Raw genomic sequence first — 24,533 nt, 5'->3', positions numbered from 1 at the left:
CAATGTTGCATCAATACCCCATCGAGTGGAAAAGTCAGGACTCTTTAATCCGCCTTGACTCTCCTAACCCTCCTCACTGTGTCCTTCTTTTTTCTCCCTCCTTTTCTTATTTCTTTCTTTTCAAACTCTGTCCAGCCTCAAGCTTTACTGCCATCCTCATCCTCTATACCTCCACTGCATTTATGCAACCCTTCTTTATCTGAATGTGTGTTTAATCAGGCATTAAAACAGTTGGAATATACCACATTGTTGCAAATGCAGCAAATGAATCCCAATAGTGCTTCTCTATTAATAATGTATTGGTCTGATTTCATTTGCCTTTATAATTAGGCCAGGTAATGAATCTCAGCAGGGGAAACTGTGAAACCATAAAAAAAACGCACAAAGAGTTTGTGGTAGGTGAAAAGGGGGGGGGGGGGGTCGATACGGCACATTTTTACAGGAAGGATTTTTTTTCCTCTTTGTATATTTTGCATGTTCCTAATTTCTTTTTGGCTGAACACTCTGCTGACTGACACTCTAATTAGATTAGAGCTTGGTGCTCTTCGGGCATATTAGGAGAAATGTGTTGCATCTTAAACTGGCGGGTGGAGCAGGCTGTCAAATGGGGAGAAGAAGGTGCCTATGCATGAGAGACGAAACAGTTTGAGAGAATTTATGCATGTTTGAGCCTTCCCCTTTATGGAATCTTGATTGCTGGCAAGAAAATTATTTTTTGCTCCATGTCTTTATTAATGACGGGTTCTATACCTGGCCCAGTCCATCTGCTCTTCTCCCCAAACCAGTGACATCATAGAAAGTCAATGACATGCCTGTTCCTCATAGCGGCTGCCACCACAGCTGTTACCTGAGCGTAGGGCGGAATATATTTTTGCTGCATATATACTGCATATATTTTTCTTTCTCCTATGCACACATTTAAACATTTTCCTGACCTAGAGGAGTTGCCGTCTGACCATCAGGACTGCTGGACATTATTAATGCCAAAGTGTTTACTGTTTCTAATATTATGAAGATTGTCAGGGATTTAAGATCAATCAGAATGACATAAATATCAGAACCGGATTGAAGCTGATTCTCAAGGTGAGAGTAAATTAAACCTTTTGCCTGACAAAATATTTATATATAATATTTACACACCTTCCCATTCATTTAAATAAGAAGGTGTGTCCAAACCTTTGGTCTCTACTGTGTGTATATATATATATATATATATATATATATATATATATATATATATATATATACATATACATATACATATTACATATATCACATATATCACCGCACTCCACGGGCGCCTGGCAGTACGAATGAACCAGCTGCTAAGAGATGGGACTCACCCGGAATGGCTAGCGGAAGGGCGAACAATCTGGATCCAGAAAGATCCCTCAAAGGGTGCAGTCCCATCCAACTACCGGCCAATAACCTGTCTCTCCACAACATGGAAGCTCATGTCCGGCATCATTGCAACCAAGATAAATAGGCACATGTCTCAATACATGAGCAACACGCAGAAGGGCATTGGTAGAGACTCCAGAAACCAACTCCTGGTTGACAGAACAGTCGCTCAACACTGCAGGTCATGACACACCTACCTATGCACAGCCTGGATTGATTACAAGAAAGCCTATGACTCAATGCCACACACGTGGATCACTGAATGCTTGGAGCTGTACAACATCAACAGGACTCTAAGAGCTTTCACAGGAAATTCGATAAAGCTGTGGAAAACCACCCTTTAAGCCAATGGGAAGCCACTTGCACAAGTGTCCATCAAATGTGGGATATACCAAGGTGATGCTCTGTCCCCACAGCTGTTCTGCATAGGTCTGAACCAAGGTTATTATAGTTAACGAAAACGAACGAAAAAACTAAAACTAGAACTGAAAAAACATTTTCGTTAACTGAAATAAAAATAAAAACGAGAGTTTTTAAAAAAACGAAAACTAACTAAAACTGTTTGTTGTGTGTATAAAACTAACTGAAACTAAATAATATTAACCCCAAAAAATACTTCGTTTTCGTCTTTGTTAATACATAAGTCTTTTGGATTGAAATAAAGTCTATTTACTTCACCCTGCTAGTTTTACTGTGTATCTGAACTAGAGGGCTGCATTGGGATTGGGTCCCGCCAGGTCCCGCGGGACCCAACCCAAATGCGGTTTGAATTGTGCTGCGGGCGGGAGCGGGCGGCAGAAAAAAACCCCGCAGGATCAGTGTTGCCATGAATATCTCATGAATATATATTAGCGGACTACGTTAGGCTGAGCGGCTGTTGGATTCTTATGTACTGAAGCTCCGTGAAGGCACCAGGTAGAGACACACAATGGCCACTGTCATCTAACCTGTTGTTGGGGGTGCGCCCCGCCCCGCCTCTTACTAAGAGCGCGCTTCAGGCCGTCTGTCTGCGCGCGCACACAAGCACACTTTTAACCGAACGGGATTTGTAAAAATATATTTAATAATTAAGTTGCAAATTACACAAAAGAGGAATGCATGAAAAGATGAGGCTGGGGGAGGGACATGAATCTCTTTAATAATATCAATACAAATACGTGTTTTTTTCCTGCGGGACGGGAGACGATACAAAATCAATGCATCTCTATTACTGTGCGGGACTAAATTTTATGAGTTTTGCGGGTGCGGGCGGGAGTGGACATACATATTGCGGGTGTGGGCGGGAGTGTAACGCATACGTTGCGGGAGCGGGCGGGATTGGTCAGAAATTCAGCGGGCGGGAGCGGGATGAAGAAAATAGTCCCGAGCAGGGCTCTACCCTACGGCATCACATTGTCTGTGACGTCACATGATGTCTGTCAGACACTGCCGGCTAGACATTTACATGAGCGTGATGGCTGCATTAAAAGTTGGGAGAAAGCGGGAGAGTCCTATTTGGAACTTTTTTGAATTTAACAGCGTCGAAAACTAAAGTAAGTGCCTTGTAGTTGAAGCAGGAGATAAAGTTTGTGGAACGCTCCTCAAAGGGAAAAACCCTACGAATCTAAAAGTACATTTAAAAAGCGCACACAACAACGCAAATCAACAGTACCTAGACAAGCTAGCCTGTCGCCCGCCCTCCCGCAAAAAAGAAGCGAGAGCAGATAACGTAATGCTGTTATCAGCTGTTGTATTTTAATTTAAGGATGGTTGTCCTTGTGTCCTCTGAATAATAAGTGTTTCAAAATGTATCTTTGATTGCGTTTTTATCATACAATACTTATTCTGGTGATTTTGAATCATGCACCTGACAAATATCCTAATTTACAAAAAAAAAGAAGAAAAAACTAAAACTAACACTAAAACTAATAAAAACTAAACTAAAACGAAGCAATTTCAAAAAATAAAAACTAATAAAAACTAGTAAAGCAGCCTCTAAAAACTAATTAAAACTAAATAAATTTAAAAACAAAAATTCAAAACGAAATAAAAACTAAAACTAACAAAAAATCCGAAACTATTATAACCTTGGTCTGAACCCCCTCAGCCAAATAATCAACAAGACTGGCTATGGATACCGACTCAGAAATGGGGCCAACATCAGCCACCTCCTCTACATGGATGACATCAAGCTATATGCTAAGAGCAAGCGTGACATTGATTCCCTGATCCACACCACCAGGATCTACAGTATTGACATTGGGATGTCATTCAGGCTCGAGAAATGTAGCTGGATAGTGACAAAGAGAGGGAAGGTAGTCTACACAGGAGGGGTCTCACTCCCAGAAGGAACAATGGCAGACATTGAGGACAGTTACAAGTAACTTGATATTCCACAGACAAATGGCAACCTGGAGCCGGCAACAAGGAAAGTTGCAACAGCTAAATACCTCCAACGGGTAAGGCAAGTCCTGAGAAGCCAGCTCAATGGCAGGAACAAGACCTGGGCAATAAACAGCTACGCACTGCCAGTTATCAGATGCCCTGCAGGAATAATAAGAGGAAGAGATACAGACCACAGATGTTAAGATACGAAATCTCCTCACCATGCATGGAGGGTTCCATCCCAAATCCAGCGTCCTGTACTACTGTATGCTAACTGCAAGGAAGGAGGCCGAGGACTAGTGAGCGTGGAAGCCACTATCCAGGATGGAACATCCAAGATCCATGAATACATCAAGCTCAAGGCCCCAACTGACAGTGTAGTCAGTGAATGTCTCAGGCAATGGAGAGCAGAGGATACAGTGCTGGAGGACAGATCCTCATGGGAGGACAAACCCCTGCATGGGATGTACCACCAGACCATAACTGAAGTGGCTAATATCAAGAAGTCCTACCAATGGCTAGAAAGGGCTGGCCTACATGACAGCACTGAAGCGCTCATCCTGGCAGCTCAGGAACAAGTCCTGAGCACCAGAGCGCTAGAGGCTCAGATCTACCACACCAGACAAGACCCAAGGTGTAGGCTGTGTAAAGAGGCACCTGACACAATCCAGCACATAACTGCAGGATGTAAGATGCTGGCAGGTAAAAGCATACATGGAACACCACAATCAAGTGGCTGGAATAATATACAGGAACATGTGTGTAGAATATGGATTGGAAACCCCAAGGTCAAAATGGGAAAGACCTCCAAAGGTGGTAGAAAATGAGAGGGCAAAGATCCTGTGGAACTTCCAGATCTAGACTGATAGGATAGCAATGGCAAACCAACCAGACAGTGTAGTGGTGGATAAAGAACAGAGGAGAGCCGTTGTGGTGGATGCGGCAGTGCCAAGCAATGGGAACATCAGGAAGAAGGAACATGAGAAACTGGAGAAATACCAGGGACTCAGAGAAGATCTGGAGAAAGCATGGAAAGTGAAGGTGACAGTGGTGCCTGTGGTGATTGGAGCACTCGGGGCAGTAACCCCCCCAGCTGGAGGAGTGGCTAGAAACAGATCCCTGGAAAGACCTCAGACCTCTCAGTCCAGAAAAGCGCAGTGCTAGGAACAGCTAAGATACTGCAAGACCCTCACCCTCCCAGGCCTCTGGTAGAGGACCCGAGCTTGGGTGAGAAACCACCCGTGGAGGGTGAGAGGGGCAATTTTATTTAATACATACATACAGTAGAGACCAAAACTTTGTTCATGGCTCTCTCGGCCAAAAAGGTTCCCGACCCCTGTGAAAATGGTATAGATTGATTCGATTAACAAATTGCCTCAGACAGATTGATCTGATTGGATCATAGAAATATTAATCAATTCATCGTTGGGTCAATTGATCTTTACATACCTAGTTTATAAATAGATTTATTCTTTAAAAACAAATGTAGCAATAAGAAACTTTTGAAAACAAAAATGACTCAAATCATAAGTATTAGTATGTCTATGAAGACTCTCTTTCATCCAGGTTGATTCCATCATAGTAGTAGGTTTAGGGGCTTTCCATCCATCTACGGCAGTGTTCTGAAACCCAAACAAACCGAACCAGTTCCACCTGGGTCATTGACAGCTGAAAGAAAGACCAGCTTGGGGAGGGAGTCACTGGCTCCCCAACCCCCAGCTGAGGACAAAGGACTCTTAACAACCCGAAACCATGTAGGCTAAGTTGACAATACCATCCAGTTTCAGGTCTGACTCCTCCCCCATGAGCGCATATATACCAGCTCTTTTACCAGCTAATTCAGAATTGACAAAGCCTCTTGGATAAGAAGTGAAACGTCTTCTAACTTTAAAAACTAAGTCCAGATGACAGCCCCTAAACCTACTACATAAGTATTAGTGTGGTTAAAAAACAACAACATTTTTTTAACTTTCTATATAATGTATTACACATGCCTGGATAGCAACATATCTGGATGTAAATGTGTCTGATTACTTTTTTCTTTTTAAAAACAGAAAATTATTTCCCATCTTGCTATAGTCTGTAATGAAAATAATTATAGATGGGTTTTCTCTGGTCCTATCTTCTCTCACTCTATATACCATTACTCACATTAATGTCCGCCACTTACTCCCCATCACAGTATACTGATGATGACCACTATCACGTATAGCTAAAGAAGAGTTGACATGAAGTGTGATCACAGGAATGGAGGCACAAGATTCGATGACAGACGGGACGAGATTCTGAGATTGGAGGAAGACGCGTCTTTATTCAGATTGTGACTTGGCAGCTGCTGTATGTTGGAAATGCATTAGTGCTAATAGCCGTGCCATTAGAAGAGAAAGAGGAGCACTCTGTTAATGCATTACCATGATGAAACAAAAAAAAAAACAAGGGGGGAGGCAGAGAGCCGTAGTAAGAGAGAGAGAAAGAGGTATAAGAGAGAAAGCCAGTCAGTGAGGGAAGAAGGTATAAAGCATGGCGAAAACGGAAAACAGAGATGCAGCCATCTTCCAGGCCATTTACTGCAATCATCACTCTAATCAATCAGGCCTTTCATCATGGGGCAACACAGTCTCTCCTTTCCTTTCTCTTCTTCTTTGCTCTTTCCTCTGCTCCTCTCAGCCACCTACTCTTAAACATAGCACAGTAGTGATCATGTGACTCTGCATTTGAACCTTATAAAGTACCTTTTTCTTAAAAGGCAGACTGATGAAATTGTGTTTTTGGTGTTTTTAACAGGGTTATTTTTCTCATGATGGAGGACATATATAGAGAAAATTAAGCCTAAATTTGTATTGTATTTAGTTAAAAAATGCCTTTGGAAAAAACTTGCAGGTGTGACTTAGGACCTACATCGGCAGGCCACAACCTCCCTGTTCCACTCCACTCTGACTCATCCACTTGTAAACGACTAGATGTGTGTCTTTGTTTTCCTCATCCGAGATGGCATCTGGGTTGAAAACTGTTTGGCGGGATAGCGCCGATATTGCTCGTCATTTTTTTTACACTGCTAATGCTAAATTGGGGGCGTGCGGGTTGTAAGCTAGTGGGAGAGCACGTAAACAGATGGGCGAAGGGAAGTGGGGACAGGGTTGGTCTGGGCAAACGGTCCCAACCAAAACTTAGACGTTTATTTCTAATGAACTACTGCTGCTCTGCAGAAACTATCTCCAAATGTTTTTAATCTTGGCTAAAAACGGCACAACCATAATTAAACTGAGAACACTTAAACTTGAGAACACAATAAGTCAAAAGCTGATCAGTTTGACTTTTCACCAAAAATAAAAAACATAAAATCATCAACAACTCATGTAAACACTACGGATATTCACGATCATTCTAAAGATGAAATATTTATGTTTTATGTACATTAGTGCAAGATTAACAGAAGTTACATTTGTATTGTTCTTCACCACTACCTTTCCTGAAGTCATAATGATCTCCTCAAAGGTTATCGTGACCTTAAACGACAGTAGCAATAGTTGTAGGGCTTTGTTCACTTGACCGAGTTCAGCCTCTTTTTTATTACCCCCATTACCCATAATTGGCCTTTTGAAGTGAATGAGTGAGAATCAATGTGGCAACCCTCTCTGTAGTCTTGAAACTTACCAGCTCCATTAGCTGCAGAATACATTAATCTTGGACAGATTCAGACTTGGTTAAAACTGGCTTTAGCTCCTGCTGTCAGAAACTGTTTTGCAGGCGAGCTGCATTTCTCAATAAACCAGACAGTGGAGCAAGTGGCTGTGGGTTTAGACAAATATTGTCATGTTTTTGTACCATTACAGAGGAGCGACCCATTGAGGGTTTCCATCAGTTGTGTTTTCTTGATCAACAGTACACTGGCTATCAATTTTCCAGTATCAAAAACCAATTCAGTTTGATGTTTGGAGACAACCTGTTTGTATTGCTACTTCTTTTTACTCACTGAAAATCATGCCTTGTTGGTTTCAACTAGATCTATCTTTCTTTTAAGTAAAAATAGTGGCAGCGCTTTGAAAACTGAATTGTTCACAGCACTTCCGTGTTAGCCTTTAGTCTAGGGAAATGTCCATTTTAAGTGGTTATTTCAACCACTGATAAGCGTGGCCACTTTATGCAATCACAAATGAAAACTCACATTTATGTTTGCCCCCCCCCCTGCTTTCCCCACTTTGTCATGGCTGCATTTAAACAAGCCTTTAATTAAAGTTGCTTTTAGCCTTAGCTTTGAACCCCTTTAAGCTGTGGAACTGCTTATTTTCAGATGGCAGGACATCTGAAAAATTAGTGACTGTCTCTTTGCAAGAGGGTGTAGTCTCCAAGGTTTTTGTGAAGAGGGCCAGATTTGGTGAAATGGAAGTGTGTAAAGGCCAACCATTTTGCCTGCATTCTTTAAAACTTATAATAACATTTATTGAAATGAACTATTTAATGAACAGTTTATTGCAGTGGGATACTTTTTATTTTTTCTCATTAAACAGAAAAACATCTACAGCTACATTTTTACATTTCTGTGGACCAAAAATAAAGAAAATTGAAAAAAATACAATCTTCTCAAATGTTTTTTTTCTATTTTATGAGACAAAAATAACATGGTTAACATGGGGCTGCACGGTGGAGCAGTGGTTAGCGCTCTTGCCTCACAGCAAGATGGCCTCCGGTTCAAGACATGAAAACCTACATCAACAGGGGACCTTTCTGTGTGGAGTTTGCATGATCTCCTCGTGCATTCGTGGGTTCTCTCCGGGGTCTCCGGCTTCCTCCCACCATCCAAAAACATGCTTCATAGGTTAATTGGCAACTCTAAATTGTCCCTAGGTGTGAGTGTGAGAGTGAATGGGTGTGTGTTTGTGGACATTCTACCCTGCGGACACCCCCAGGGTGTCCCCTGCCTTCGCCCACAAGTGGCCGGGATAGGCTCCGGCAGCCCCGTGACCCCGAAAGGGAAAAGCCAAAATGAATGAAATGAAAATGAATGAAAAAATAACATGAACAAGGACTCTGGTATTAACAAATTGTGTATAACTTTCTCATTGTACATCTTTTTTGGTAGAAAATGTATATGGAACATGTACTGTACTGTACTATACTAAGTTAAAATTACTAATAAAACTCAATCAATCAACAAATACATGAACAAATTAATTTTCATTCTTGAATTCAAACTGTGGTTAGTAAAATCAATGGGCACTGTTCATTGGATATCAGAACAAGCGTTACCTGAGATAAAAGAAAATTAAGGCACTCATTTATGTGGTCTGCAGTTGAATCACATCAGATCTATGTGAGAGTAGGCTACCATCAGAATGTATCACACATGGTAACTTTCATCCGCTCCCATGTTAAATGGAGGGTGGGAGGGTCAGGTTTCCTGCCCCAAATGTTTCCCTGCCTGAATCCATAGAGTCCGGTCAACGCCACGCCCCCAAGAGCCTTGTACCCCACTATCATTGATCGGTTCAGCTCCGCACACGGCACTAAAACTGCCATTAATACAAAACTTGTGGGCCCCACTAACATTAAACTTTCATATTAAGGTGGGGGCCGCAAAATATTGGCCCCCCGAGAGACCCCTTTGATCACAGGAACAAATCTGTTCTCCTCGTTTGGCCCTTAAGATTCTGAAGGTTGAGTACCCACAGGTTGTTGCCACAAGTGTATAATTGCTTATAATGTAATTTTGCCAATCAGAATCAAAAAAATTGTAGTTCTTAGAAAGTGCTGAGGCCTTTATATTGTTGTTTTATGACAGGAGCTGTGAACTGTGGAAATTCCAAAATGGGCTGCGTTTGACCCACCCGCCGGACTTTGGACATGCTTGATTGGGAAATGACTTTGCATTAAAACAATCATCCATATTATTGATTTGGAAAAATGTGTGTAGATTTAGTTATTTGTTAACGTTTAAATCTGAATGCTGCTTCTCTAATATTTTTCCACCTGTCCTATAGTGCTCCACTCTTTGCTGACTGTTTTTCTGTTTACAGCCTTGATTTAACAGCTTAACCATTTCTGCTTTTTGACTATTTATTGCTGTAATGGAAGTGTTCTCTTCCTGCTCTTATTTTCTCCTCACATTTCTCTCAATTGTTAGTTCTCCTCTGTGACGTTTATTTCTTTCTCTACCCCCAGAGCATCACAATGAGCGTGAAGCAGCTGGAGCCTTGTTGAAGAAAAGTCCAGCTGTTAAAGTCCTAACAAAAGAAAAATGGACAAACTATGGAGAAAACTGAAGCTGTTTTAGGCATTAAAGAAGCATCTAATAACAAAAGCTGGAATAAGAAATAAAAAGTTCAGGTGTGGCAGTAAGGCCTCTTTTAGGAGGACTTTGTAACCAACTATGATGCAGCTGTCTGGGTAGGAGGCAGGCTTTAGAAAGCTGCCCCCCATGTCTAAATCCCACCGATCGATCCCCCGCCCTCATGGGAGATGAGAATCAATAGTCAGAGAAATCCAGTGAGCCATGTTTTAAGTCCTTGATTTTCCCATTTCGCCACATGAGCAACACCCATGAAATGCTATTTTAGAGGATAAACTTGTCGTCACCCCCCCCCCTGCTCCCTTTTATTTAGAAGGAATAAAAAAAAGTATGTTAAATGTTCAGGATTCACCTCAGATTTCCTTCTATGTTTTGATTTACTATTGATTAAAATTGGTCAAGCTAATTTGAGACATATTTTTCCAATTCCCAATTTTCATTAAAGCCGAGAAAAATGCCAAAAAAGGGCGAGTAAAGAGAGGAGAATGAACTTCTGTATAGCTTTGACTAAAACAAAAAAGTTATTCCCATAAAGTCCTTAAATTCACCTTGAATACTTGCTGTGAGATACTTTTTCGCTTGTTAAATTTATCGATGTGAAGGTGTTCCTTTTTTTTTTTAAGAGAATGATTTTTCTTTGCATGATTGCAGAGGAAATATGTGTTGGTTTAAGGGCAGGAGGAAAACAACTATTTAAACATTTACTTTTTTGTTTTTGTTTTTCCTGCACGTATCATATACTTGGACCCTTTATTAAATACAGCAGGGAGATTGAATACAATCTTTTTGCTATTTATCTCATGATTTACCACAATTTGAAAGCCATTGCCTCAGAATATGTGTGTCTTGTCAGTCTGAGGTTCCCTTCCAGACGGATTATAGATTCTGTTGTTGTTGTTGTTGTTGTTGGATGCGCTGGTTCTAGGCTGCTCAGGTTTCCTATTTTGAGGCTGGTTGATGCTCAGGAAAAATGGCCGCTCAGGTTTCATATTCGCAGGGTGTGCTCTTCCCCTGCCATCCTGTGTCTGTCTGCAGAATGCTTAAAGCGGGCTTCCCTCTGTCATTTGAATTTTCAAATCATTGTGAAGGACAACAAGGCATCTGATAGAAATGATTACAGGGTCACAAAATAACAGCTTTCCTTTGCCCAGCACTGATTGTTGATTGAGCACTTTCAGTCAGCCTGTGGAGAGAGGGCGATGGCTTTTCAGGACTCTATGTACCAGCGCTACAAAATGACTCAAAAAATTAAAATGTATTTTTGGTTTTGACCTACAAACCAAAGGGGAATCTGGATGCTTTCTGTTCACAGAAGTGATGCTGTCTTCCAAGTTGCTATGTGATGGTAGATTGGGGATTCTACACAGCAACACATTGTTTGCTTGGTCACTGCAGCTGCAGATGTCACAAAATGTCAACCATAGATAATAACTGCATATTTGCTATCATTTTCCCAGAAAACCAATGGTGGCATTAATATTCCCGTTGCCTGCTTATCTTGTGAGTCTTTATTTTGCGCTACATCATGTTTTTTGCCTGCTTCTCCCATGAAGATCAGATGGGGTGGCTTTTTTGGGGAATGTTGATGTGCTTGTGTCATGTTGATAGTTTTTTTTATAAGGCATTAAGTCTGTGCAGGGTGAAGATGCTATCAGCATTAAAACCTGCTCCTCAATGGAGCCCCGTCAGCCAACAATGGAGAACAGCATTAACCAGAGTGCTGTGGGAAAACGCCTTGTTTCCTTATCTCATGATTGGAATATTCACACGCTGATTTAACTGCTTTTACCAAGGGGCGAGTCTGAGAGAAATAAGCAGCAAAAACTGGAAAATGTGCAAAACAGAGGTTAGAAGAGGAGGGCATAAACAGAACATCCAGGATGGGAGATTTAAAGTAAAGAAAATTGTACGTTTACCAGTAGATTTGACTAGATTTACTGATATCATAAAGATTCTTTGCACTATGTAAAACTTTATTCAAAAAGTCAAATTTTTAAGGGTACAGGTAAGGGCAGTAACAAGAATTTGACTACTTGGATACTCACAATCTGATTCCAAAATACGAGTACAAAATTTGTGACTTCCGTGATTGCTGAATTGCAATCTTTAAATCTAATAGAGTGTAAACTTCAGACAGTGCAATTATCGCTCTAAAATATATAATAATGTTGGATTTTAAGTAATCAAACTAAACACATGAAATGCGTTTGTGTCACCAGAAGTAAATAACACTCTGAAGTTAATTGTCGGTGATGCTTCTCATTTCGAAGGTACAGCTACCGAGTGTTTTTCACAAAGAGAGTATATTTAAAAAAAGAGACAAAAGTTCAATTTACCAAAAAAACCTTTTGGTTAAATGACTTGTTGTTTTTTGTTTTTGTTTTAATTATATTTAAAAGATATCAGATTTGAATAAAAAATAGCATAAAAATATGAATTGAAGAATACTATGAAAATCTTGATTAATGTCCTCAGTTTCTAAAACATCTGTTGGAAACTGTTGTCAGTTTAGATGAAAGGACTGTGAGGATTTTCTGGTTGTTCCATTTCTATTTAGGTGCTGCTGTGTCTTCATTTACTAGCTTCCTACCATCGATCTATTGGAACTGCAGTCTGCTAAACTTTAAGGATGCACATTTTTGGAATCTGTTCTAAAGGGAAGCAAACCAACAGCCACATTTATGTTTTGTTTACTGCTTAAGTTGACAGACAAAACTTTGGAGAGTGACATTGTTTAAAGTGATAACTACCTTTTTTTTCCTTACAGATCTTTGTGTTTTTATCTGTTATGTTTTGTTGATTCTGATCTCCTGTTCTAGATGAATTTATAAATGATGGTGTTTAAACACATATTATTTTACGTAGCTCTCATTCATCCAGTAAAAACACATGCACATAGCAACAATTTAGACATATTTACATTAAAAAGTAAGAATCGTGGTTCGATCTGTGAATCGTTCATCTTGATTCGTGAGTCGGATCGCCACATAGTTAATGATCCACAACCCTACTACAGATTTTTTCTCTCTTTCCTTCACTTGGTCTGGTGCCAATCTACCAGAGAGGCTTTGAAGTGAGAGTACAGTGTGGAAGGGGCATGGATTTCTCACTGAAAAGGGGCAAGACTGATTAGAGGTGCATGAAGAATGTCATCCTCTTTGCTGATTTTGCACTGTCTGCTGGAGCTTTACTCTGGAAGCACATTTGTTTATTGGCATATGAAGGAACATCTGCATGAAGCTATTCTTGGACGCCATGGTCTCCGCGGCTCGCTAATCGCTTAAAAGCCTGGGGACGCGACGAATGCCAGTGAGACAAAAAAAGAGAGGGACGAAGCTACACCCAAGGCCTTCATCACACACTCCTAGTTTTTCTTCTCTTCAAGCCAACAGTTTAATTATCACCCATTGGCTTCTTTGTTGGCCAAAATTATAGTTATTTCTTAAGTCTAAATGTTTAGAACAACAACAACATGTTATACAGACATGTAGAGTAGATTCTGTTCTATAATTGTGGCTTTGCCCTGTTTTTTGATTTGTCTGTGTTAAACAGTATTTTCAGATTTTAGGTTGTAGCCACACATCCATGTCTTTATTAAAACTTAAGCATTGCTGTGAGTATATTTGACGTTTAAATTGCTCTTGATTAACACAACAAATCATTTTCTTTTTAATATGTGCTCTGGTCAAAACTGGGATTTTTTAGAGCAAATGTACAGAGTGACCTTGTACGCTTCCCATATTTATCACTGCTCTTATCACATAATCAATACAAGAAGACAGCAGTTGCACGCCGACCCTGATGACAGTGTAATAAACAAGTGCAACACTGAAAATCAGCTTTGTGTTACTGATTATTAAGAACTCTTGCAGATTTAATAGAAAATCAATAACTTTTTGATTTTAATTACAGCAACTCAAGTGTGCAGTCTTTATTTTTTAGATCCATGTCAGCTACAGTGGCGCTAACGTGAACTGAGCAAAAAGGTTTGAGGCGTCAAATGAACCCCAACAAACTATTTGTTGCTAAAATGGCTTCTGAAAATCTGTCGGGGTCCAGGTCACGTCTGACTCACTTTTCAGGACGGTTTGGTCTGCTCGCAGAATCTAAACAGTTGCTTTCAGAAGCATTTTTTCTGTTTTCTCGTAGTTTCAGATCAGTTCTTTTCAATTATTTTTTGCAACCCCCCCCCCCCCCCCAGAAAAAAGAAAATGTTTTGCACCCCCCCTAATGCCCCCCATCCACCCTCCCACGCACACACTCGCGCGGTGAATAAAAATTGTGTAAATATACCTAAAATAACTCAATCAATAAATAATATTAAATGTAAATTGATCTGAAACATTAACAGAGCAGCACCAATATATTTAACGTTTTTAGTTTGAAGAAAGAGGTCAAAAACTTTGAGCTGATTTTTTTTTTTCTAAATGATGGATTGTTTATTTATGATTTTAAAAAATGCAGCTGTTTTCCTGCATTACCTGCTGTCTTTATGTCAAATACTGACTCCAACTAAACGACAGGCAGACAAAGAATAAATTGATGGAAAATAAAGACACGTCTTCAAAATGTCTACAATTGTTAATAAAGAATGACAATATTAGCATCAGGTGTTGCGCAACAGTGGCAGCTCTCCGCGTGCGCTGTTCCACCTCTCAGCCTGAGCCCACTACCCCTCCCCTCTCCTTCTAACACACGCAGACAGTGACAGGAGACAGGAGCAGCTACAGGGACGGCAGTTCATAGTTTCAGGCTGTTACAAACTCTGTGATAGAACAGATAATACGAAACCAATAGTGGGGCAAATTTTTTTTCCAAGCACTGAGCCACTGTCACCGCCGGCCCCCGTTAAATTTGCGCCTCGGGCAATTGCCCGTATTACCTGTTCCTAAAACCGCTACTACTGCGCAGGCGTGCCCCACTGTTTGAGAAGAAGCACTGGTTTAAGACCAAAGTATTTCTGTCCTGCTGTTATTTTATACTGCTTATTGCTTTATTTGATTACTCTTTTTATTTTAATTAGCATACATGTTATTGTGTAGGTGTAACACAATAACATGTAGGTGTGAGTGCAGGAGTGAATGGGTGTGTGAGTGAGGACATTCTACCCTGCAACAAACTGGCGACTTGTTCAGGGTGTCCCCCCTGCCTTCGCCCACAAGTGGCCGGGATAGGCTCCGGCAGCCCCGTGACCCCGAAAGGGATAAAGCGGCATAGAAAATGAATGAATGAATACATGTTATTGTAATTTGTTTTTGGGGACCTTCACTTTAACTTAAAGGGGATGCAGAAGGTGCAAAGCTGCATCCTGCTCAGCTCACATTGTCCTAGCTTACGATCAAATGTATGTACATAATCTCACAGGCCTAGAACTTGCTATAGGGTAAATGGGTGCACTTAATAAAAATGTCAGCACAAAAATACTACAAAAGACAATAATTCTGTTTGAACTTCGGCTGTTGCAACTATCACCTTCAAGCAAACATATTTCTTTAAATTTACAATGCAAACCAGAAAAAATACATGTTCATAACTGCTTATAAATATCAAACATTTATGAAAGACACATGCCAATAAAACTGTTTTGATTGCTTTGCTGTCCTATGATGCCATATACTTATGTTCTAGATTCACTTTAGGAACAGTCAGATATCAGACTCACAGTTTAAAAGCCATGCAAAAGATTTGCATTTCAACTATTTTGTAAATGTATGTTTTAATGTCAGAGAAAAGCTTAACATTGCTAAGCATAACACTTCCTATTTGACATTCCTAATTGTTGTGCAAAAGCTTGAGTAAAGCTAGATATTGTTTCAGTTCATCCTTCTCCAGAGAGTTTATTCTGCTTAAGAGAATGTAAAAAGATGCAAGTTTTGGTCACTATTCCTTAGTAAAACTTTCTTACCTAAAGACAAGCTCACGAATGCATGCTGTCCGATGGATTTTCACAATAGATCGATGGATTTGAGACTTCCACCATCTACAAACCTAAGAAATGATAAAAAGGGTGTAAATAAAACTGGGGAAGAGCTTTTACATCAGAATGTTTGATTTGTTTACCGTGCAAAATTTTTAGCAAAGTAATGTGAAGATACTGAGCTTAGAACATTTGTTGCTGTGGTTTGCTCTTCAAATTAAGAGGGCTTGTTTCCATAACACGCATCAGTTCTTATCTCTACCCACCTTATTTCCTTTCAAGGTTATAGGTGAGTGGGCAGTAAAGAAATGTCCTTGAAGGGGTTGTAAACTTTTTTTTTTTCAGTTCAAAGCTTTTAAAAGTTTAATATTTTTGTCAGGAAAGTCAAAAAGATTGCATCTTGTAGTTTTATGCCGTTGTTAATTTTTGTTCTTAATTTGTTTAATTTTACACTTTCTTTTGTCTTTCTGTTACTGTGAAGTCCTTTTGTACCCTAAAGGACTTGTAACTTCTAAATAAATAAAGCTTTCTTAGTTATTTGTTCATTAGTTGTTCATTTATTATGGCTGCTAATTATAAAAAAAGTAAAATTTTGGATCTGAAGATTAGAATATCACATCAGATCATTTAAAGTAGATTGCTTTAGCACAAAGGTTAGGCTTTGGAAGTTCATTTCTAGGTACTCAGTATTTGGTTGGGTGTCCATTTGTATGAATTACTGCATCAAATGCTCCTTTTGCAGTACCATAGGCGCCAAATAAGGACCCAAGTCCTGCTGGAAAATAAAGCCTGCATCCCTTTACACCTCATCAGCAAAGGTCATCATAAAGTACTCTAGAATTTCTGGTCAATGGCTGCATTGACTTTTGTTTTCAGAAAACACAGTGGACCATCACCAGCAGACATGGTACCTCAAACCTCACTGACTGGGATAACTTACAGTGGACTTCAAGTAACCTGGATTCTGTGTCTTTCCAGGCTCTGGAGCTTTGATTTTCAAATAATAATAATAATAGTTAAAATTCATTTCTTTAGATGTGAATATTTTGTGTTTTACCAAGTACAAACACAACAAAGTAAGAAGATGAAAAAAGAGCACTTATTAAAACAGCAAGAAACAGTTGTTAAACAGTGGCAGATGTTAAAGTAATTGAATGTTTAACAAAAAAAAGTTCATTCAAACAGCTAAAATTTAGGCTGGTTTTAATAAGTGATATGGAAGAATTGACCTTTTACCAACAATAAGAGTTTTTGTTTTGTCATTAATAAGTTCAGGAAAATGTTAAAGTATTTCAAATAAAATTCAAATGTTACTTTTATCTGAAAGTAGTCTTTGGATCATTGGGTAACTGTTGAGATGTTTTTCTTCTTTGAGCAGGAAAGATGCTATTGACATCTGTATCCCATGTAAATGTCTGCGTGTACTGCCTCATCACAGTCTGACTTCAGCCTCAGTTCACTCCCTGCGACGCTCCCCCAAACTCTTAAAACCACCTGTTCCTTCCATTCAATGTAATGCTTAAATGTTTAGGGATAGCTCTCTGTGACCAGCTTGTTTTGCAGCAACCCTTTGTGCCTTGCCCAACTGTTGAAAGGGTGCTGATGACCATCTACTGGACATTTATCAAGTCATTAGTCTTCCCCATGATTTTTCAACCATCTGACCCAGACTTTGAGTTCATTAGCTGTTTAAGGCATGACGCCATTAGCTCCAATTTTATTTTACAATACTGAAAATACTGACATTTTCTGAGACAATGACTTTTAGGTATTACCTGCAGGTCATCAAAAGGAGAAGAAATAATGGCGTTAAATATTTTTTATATTTTTGAAGCAGACGTTTAATTTTTGAATGATGACTGGTTATTGACAAAGCTGTATAACTCTGCTGAGACCTCTTTATCCACAACAGACACAGAGAGTATACACGGACACCATGAATGGTTAACTGAAGTGTATATCGGCAATGGAAGGTGATATACTCACTATACACGCAAAATAACTTTGTGACAATAGTCAGATAAATTCACAGAATACATTGTGAAATATAAAGATCTGTAGTTTCAAAGTATGTACTTACTTCATCATAAACACACTCTGCAATTCTTTCACTGCTCACAAAGTGCACTAGTGTGTTCTCCGTTTTCTAGCCCTGTCCGAATCTACAATTCCAAAATCCAGTGCCGTAGACTTTTCCCACAATTTTCCTTAAAATAACAGTGTGTATCAATGCTCACTAGATTGGCAAATATGGACCACAATGCATTGTGTTTAAGCTATTTTGCATGTGGAAAAGTAAAAAAAGTTAATTAATTGTTTATAACCCATCCACGTTTTCAATGGAGTCTTAAATAGTTTGAGTAAAGTGTTAATAATTGTAAGTTTTTACTTCAGGAAGTTTATGACATCACATTTCCCGCTTAAACAGTAGTCAGCCTGGTCTCAGAATTGCTTTCAAAATCCAGGACACTAGATAGTTCTGCACAATGTATTCATGTTAATAATGTTAATAACAATAATATCTTCCAAAAACTTTTACAACAATGAAAATGTTTATAATAATGAAAAAGTTTACTTTAAAGGCCCGTTCACACCGGGCCAAATTTCGCCGGCGATTTTCGCCGACGTTTAACGCCTCGTGACTAAACAAAGGGCACCAATGTGAGTGTGCACACCGACGCGAAAAAATGCCCCGCGTCAAAGCGTCAAAAAAAAAAACGCCTCGGGTTCGTTTTTTTTTTTCTACGCCTCGTGTCGAAATCTATTCGACCAATGAGAATGGCGCTTTTGCACACGTGTCTGGAGCTTCTGAAGTTACAGTAAAACACAACTTGGGGGCGCTCAAACACAAAACTGCCTTGCTGAGCACACATACCAGCGAAGAAGATAGACACCAAGTAGCGTCTACACTGCCGCGAAGAAATAATGACGGACATTCTAAAATAACCCCGAACCAAGACCAAGGTTGGAGCTACTGGTGCTTGAAATATTCATGTTTTCTTTGTATGATTCTGACAAGCGCGTAAAAACTTACTCTCTTCTTCTGAGGGAAAGCCAGTTTAAGAAGCGTAAAGTTGCGCAGCGCCACCTTGTGTACAGGAGTATTTCTGTTTACATTAAGCGCCATCTAATGTCAGGGAATGAAATTGCATGTTCGCTCGGCTCATCGTCAGCGAAAATCGCCTGGGTGTGAACACAAAAAACGTGTCGAAAAACGCTGGCGAATAACGCCTGGCGAATATTCGTCCCGGTGTGTACGGGCCTTAATGTTTAAAAAAAACGAAAGAAAAAGATATGTTAAGGCTCAGGGCCGCGCGATCCAGCTAAAAACTAGAAGTGGACTGCAAATGTTTTCCTCTTCACTTTCGTTTAATGGCAGTTTACTGCCCAAGGTGAGAGGATACAGCGCCACCTATAGACACTTTCTTAACTCCGTTAACACAGACACGTTATTAACGGCAGAAGCGGCTACAGCAGCCTGTGACATCTCCTCAGAGTAAAACACACTCACTTCTCCTCTTTTCCTGTTGCCAACATATAAAAAATAAAATCAATCAAACAGAGAGAAGGACTTTACAAGGACAATACTTAGAAGTAAACAGATTTACTTGTAATTTTTTTTGGACAAATTTATCTCTCCAGAGTACCAGACCGTGATAGTTTATAGCTAATTTCAAGATTTAGTTTTGTATTAAAAGGACAGAACATCATAACTACTTTAAGAAATCTAACCAAAACAAACTACTTGTTCCATCAGCAGATTTTTTTCATGTATAACAAGAGAAAAACATCTTATATTCTATATTTTAAAACTTGTTTTGAGAAGGATGTTTTTTTTCAGCATAATAGTTTTATATATAAAACAAGTTTCCCACTTGAAAAGTATTGGGGGGGAAAAATGTATATATTTTTTTACAACAATCCAATTTTTGGAGATGTATATTTTGACAGTTATTGTCTACAGGATGTTTGGAAGCAAAGAAGAGAAAGAGACTTGAATGGAAATTAGAGTGGAAGAAAAAGAGAAAAATAGTTTGTAGTTTTCCTGAAAGGCTTTGAGAAAACAAACTAACAGGCTTTCTGAAGCCAAACTGCAAAGTTGAGGGGGGTGGGAGGGGGGGTTCCCGCTCTTTCATATAAACTGGCTGGGTTTTCACACACTGTTGTGTGTTGCTGTGGCCCTTTTGGGCGGATGCGCATTGGTTAATGAAAAGCAGTAAATGGAATCCTTTATTGTGTTTGATATAATGTCAGCTTCCATTAGGGAAATTGGTGCAAGGAATGATTGCAGACGATCGAGGCCAGAGGAGACATTCGCAGCGTTTGTGTGTGTGACTGTGTGTGTGCATGGGCGGCAGGGAGGTTGTTTTTTTGTGTGTATGGAGTTTGTGTGTGTGTGTGTGTGTGTTACCACATTCTTGTATGCACATCCCAGGGCACAGCAGAGGCAGATTGTGTTCTGTAATTATAAAATCATTAGCAGGTGTCCACAGGAGATATGAATATGACTATAATCTGTCCCCACCCATGATTGAGCACTTGTCACACACTCAAATGTCAACCTGTCTCAGCCTGCACATTAAGAGACCTCAGAAGTTCAAATTCAGAAGATTTGGTTCCGGCATGCACCCGTACGTACTTTATGTCAGCCTTTTTACATGTTCTGCTTAGTTTTCAGCTTCTTTCATTAACTTTACATGTTAAATGGGAAATTTTGAGCAAAGGTCTTTCTCCTTCGATTTTGTTTTTAATTAAAGTTCCACTCCAATCATCTTTTGATCTATTGTAAAAGCTTTCTCAGTGGTCTTTTTAATTAGGATTATGCCATTTTTAAGACCAATTAAAAAAAAGTGTTGTTTTTTAGGACATAGTCTCTGCAGAGCAGCAGTAGTTCATCAGAAATTCTCCTCCCCTTCCCCTCCCTATTGCTGAGAGCTGGAGCAGGAGGCCTGTGACCATAGTATTTTCTATTCTCTTTTTCAAACATTTTTTTTTTGTCTCCATTCACAGTGATTTGGATAAAGAAATGCTCAGAAATGCAAATTTTAAGCTTTAAAGCTAAGCTTTTCTCAATATATGTCTTCATTCATCAGAAAAATCCCAGAGAAACATGCTAAAAACACCAGCAACATAATTTTCATTGGAGTGGGTCTTAAAGAAAAAAACATTTTGAACCCTGGTGACGTGTGTCACTCACTGACAGAATGTGCAGCTCATGAACAAAATGAGAAGAAACTCCTTTGCGTGGGTTTTTCACAATTGGATACCAACAGACAAGTATCCTGCCTCGTCAGACATGAAAACAGGCCGACATTTTTGCAACAGCGAAGAGACAAAGTCACGTTGTAATCAAGCACAGACAGCTGGTTTCTATGGCAACACAGGGCATCTAACCTCGGCGTTGCTGCCTTTGCTGAAATTCCAAATTCGCAAGAGGGAGCTGGTACTAGCAGGAGAGAGATATGAGAAGAGATAAAGAGAAGACATGGCAGTGATGAGGAGGAGTAATGGAACTAAAGAAGAGGAAGTTGGTGGTGATAAAGGTGCGTAAAGGAAGAGAGTATGAGATGAGCTGGAACAAATTGGTGTGGAGGAGGGGCTGGAAGTCGCTGTGTGACCTCAGTGTTTGTGTCCTCCTCAAAGTGTGTTGTTCCATGCAACGTGAGGGATTTCATTTACTGATAAAACTTTGTGGCTGTGGAAAATACCAAACTCTTACATTATTATTGCTTTTTGAACATTGCATAAGCTGTTTAAGTTTTTATGTGGAATACATTTCCACGTCATAGCAGAGTCTGCTAAGTAAAGGTTGCGTGTTCTCAGTTTTCAGTGTAAACGAGCCCACAGCAAGGAGTTCAGAGCAAGATTATTGTAACTTAATGTTATGTTAAATGAGTGTTTCAGCCAGAACATGGAAGCCATAGAGACCTGTGACCAGCTGCACCAGATGGCTGTGGTGTCCTTGCAACTGCTTGCAGGGTCAAATGCAGTTAAATCTTCTGCACCTCTGCGAGGCAATGAGTCTTAGAGCCGGATTCATGCAATCATACGACCTTTCTGACAGCTAGAATTTTGCGTTGTTAAGTTATTTGTTTCCCTTCATTAAAAAAAACACCAAAAACACGTTTTTAACCCTTAATGTGAAAGTTTCACCCAGGTGAGGATTAAAGTTATTTTTTGTAGTGAGTTAAAATCAGATCACATTTGAACGCAGTCTAGTGACAAGTATAAGATAACTAGATGCACAATCTGCTATTTATCTTTTTTAAGAACATTACAATATTCATTTTACTTTGTAAAAAGAAGGATAACAACCATCTCCCAACCCAACCCAAATTTAATTATTGCTATTGAATGAAGCTTTTACTTCTATTCACACCTTCTGTTGCCACACTTAATGTAAACCAGTGAGTACAAAATGTTGCATTTCCCCAAGATCCTCTGGAGATGAATTTCTTAACAAAGCAATTTCCCATCAACGTCTATGTTAAAAGATTAGATTTTAAACCAAAACTCAACACATGCACAGTCTGGTGTTGAAAACCTTTTTTCATGTACGTTGCTTTTTTTTGTATTAAATCTTATTTAACTCTTGGGAGGGGCTGAACATTTTTTAATTCTTTACCACTGGAGATGTCGTCGGCAACACCTAAATATTTCACCCCTCTGACCTATGGGAACTCTTTTAGACAATCAGCTGATTCTGACGCAAAGAAAAGCTACTTTTCATATCAACGTTGAACCAATAACATATTGGCAGAATTTTTCTCTGCAGCAAAAGCAGCGGATCAGTAAGTATAAAGTGTTGCATATCGTTAGCTGACGTTAATAATTTACTTGTGAAAAGTCACGAATTTGTTTTTTCAGCTCTGTTTGTGCAAATGTAGCACAGCAGTAAACAGGCATCTCGACATATCTAGCCTATATATCTCATTGGGTGAACCCATATAGAAACTTAACAAAGCTCCACCTTTACTTTATCTCATCTAATCAGCTACTTTTTGCACGTTGTGCTTATGGGTTGCGAAAACTCTTTTGTTTTTTTGCTCTTCTAAATCCTGTATAGATATATAGAAATGGTTGGGAGCTTTGATTTATCTTTTTTTATGGCGGCAACCTGTTATTTCCAACAAAAGAGGGCAAACAACTACTTAAATACATGTATAAATGCAGATTTGTATGATGCCCTCAGAAAAAAGATGCCATCTGACACCAAAATGCAGAAGGTACAAATTTTTTATTGTTCATGAAGATTTCTGTCTTCTGAGATGGCATGGGTATTGCAAGATTATAATGCTGGGATTTATTGAGCTCAAAATGTCAAAAGAATGGTTCAGGGAGCATGAGACACCATTTTCACACATGGATTGGCCACAGAGTCCAGACCTTCACCTCACAGAGAGTCTGCAGATTGTGCTGGACTTTTCTTCCTTTTCTTGAAATGCATGTAATAAATAAAAACTATGGTTTGGAAAAAGCAACACCTTAGCCAATATGAGCTTTAATCAAAACCAAAGGTGACCTGACAAAAACATAACGGTTCTTCTGCTTTATTTGTGAGGCTGTGCTCTGTATATTGGCTCCAATTATTCAAAATGCAGAAAATGATACTATTTTCTCAGAATGTATTTCTCTTTCATTTGGATGGATTGAAATATGAGATACTGTCCTTTGAGTGCAAAGAACATATGTAAAAGCTTTTCGTGTTTAATAGTTTCAATGCAGCAGCAGTGAGGGTAAAATGCTCAGGAACCAGGGACAACACCAAGCAGGACTGGGCATCAGATCAATCCTGCTGGCAGACACAACAACCATCTCTCACTCATTCTGTTTCTGCTGTCTGTCTGCAGAGGCTTGGGTTATTTTTAGCTTTGACAGTCCTTTCCTGGCTACACCCCCATCCACACATCTCCTGTTCTCCCAGCTCATCCCTTCATATCAGCCCGACCTGAGCCTTCATCCCTAACCTTCAACTTAACCCGATACAGTCCCTGTCCAACCCACTCTGATTCTTCCACTCCTCTGCTTTCGTTTACATCTTCACCCCCTGATCTTGTGATATGTCAGAGGGCAGTCAGCTCCGCCTCCGTCTTATTCCCACAGTTACTGTCCGTGCTCCTGTTTGAGCTCGGATCTTGCTGCTTTTTATTAAATTAATTGGGCCTGAGTTGATGACTGACTGGCTGATTAGGACTAGAGGATATCAAAGACCTTGGAAGGGCCTTTATACTGAAAAGAAAGATGGAGGCAGACAGAGAAATTAAATGTATTGAGCAGGCCACAGCCACAGCTCTTTCACTGCTGGTGAGGCAGTCACCGTGGTGCCCTTGAGAGCGCCTCCGCAGCCGGTCTTCTCACGATAATGAGACAGGCCACCCCGACGCTGCTCCCGCCCTCACGCCTGCCTCCATGGGAGATAAGGACTCTAGCTGAGAAAAGGAGGCTAACATCCTGTGTATGTGGGCAGATGAAGTGTTAAAGCCTGATGTTAAGAGGCTCCATCTGGGGCTTCAGGTAGTGGATGAAAACATGAGTGATTAATAGGAAAGGAAAAAAGTTTGATGT

The 24,533-nt window shown here is 39.7% G+C and overlaps 1 protein-coding gene across 5 annotated transcripts in view; it reads left to right on the top strand.

Moving 5' to 3' along the window:
- The window catches only part of cacna2d2 (calcium voltage-gated channel auxiliary subunit alpha2delta 2), a 207,348-nt gene that overhangs the window by 111,958 nt on the left and 70,857 nt on the right, over positions 1–24,533 (top strand). The gene's annotated exons all lie outside the window — the stretch shown is intronic.

Source organism: Oryzias latipes, chromosome 5 (assembly GCF_002234675.1).
Source record: "Oryzias latipes chromosome 5, ASM223467v1".
In the NCBI taxonomy this organism is placed as follows: Eukaryota; Metazoa; Chordata; class Actinopteri; order Beloniformes; family Adrianichthyidae; genus Oryzias; species Oryzias latipes.
The sequence above is the reverse complement of the archived record's forward strand: the minus strand, read 5'-3'. Positions and strand labels throughout refer to the sequence as shown.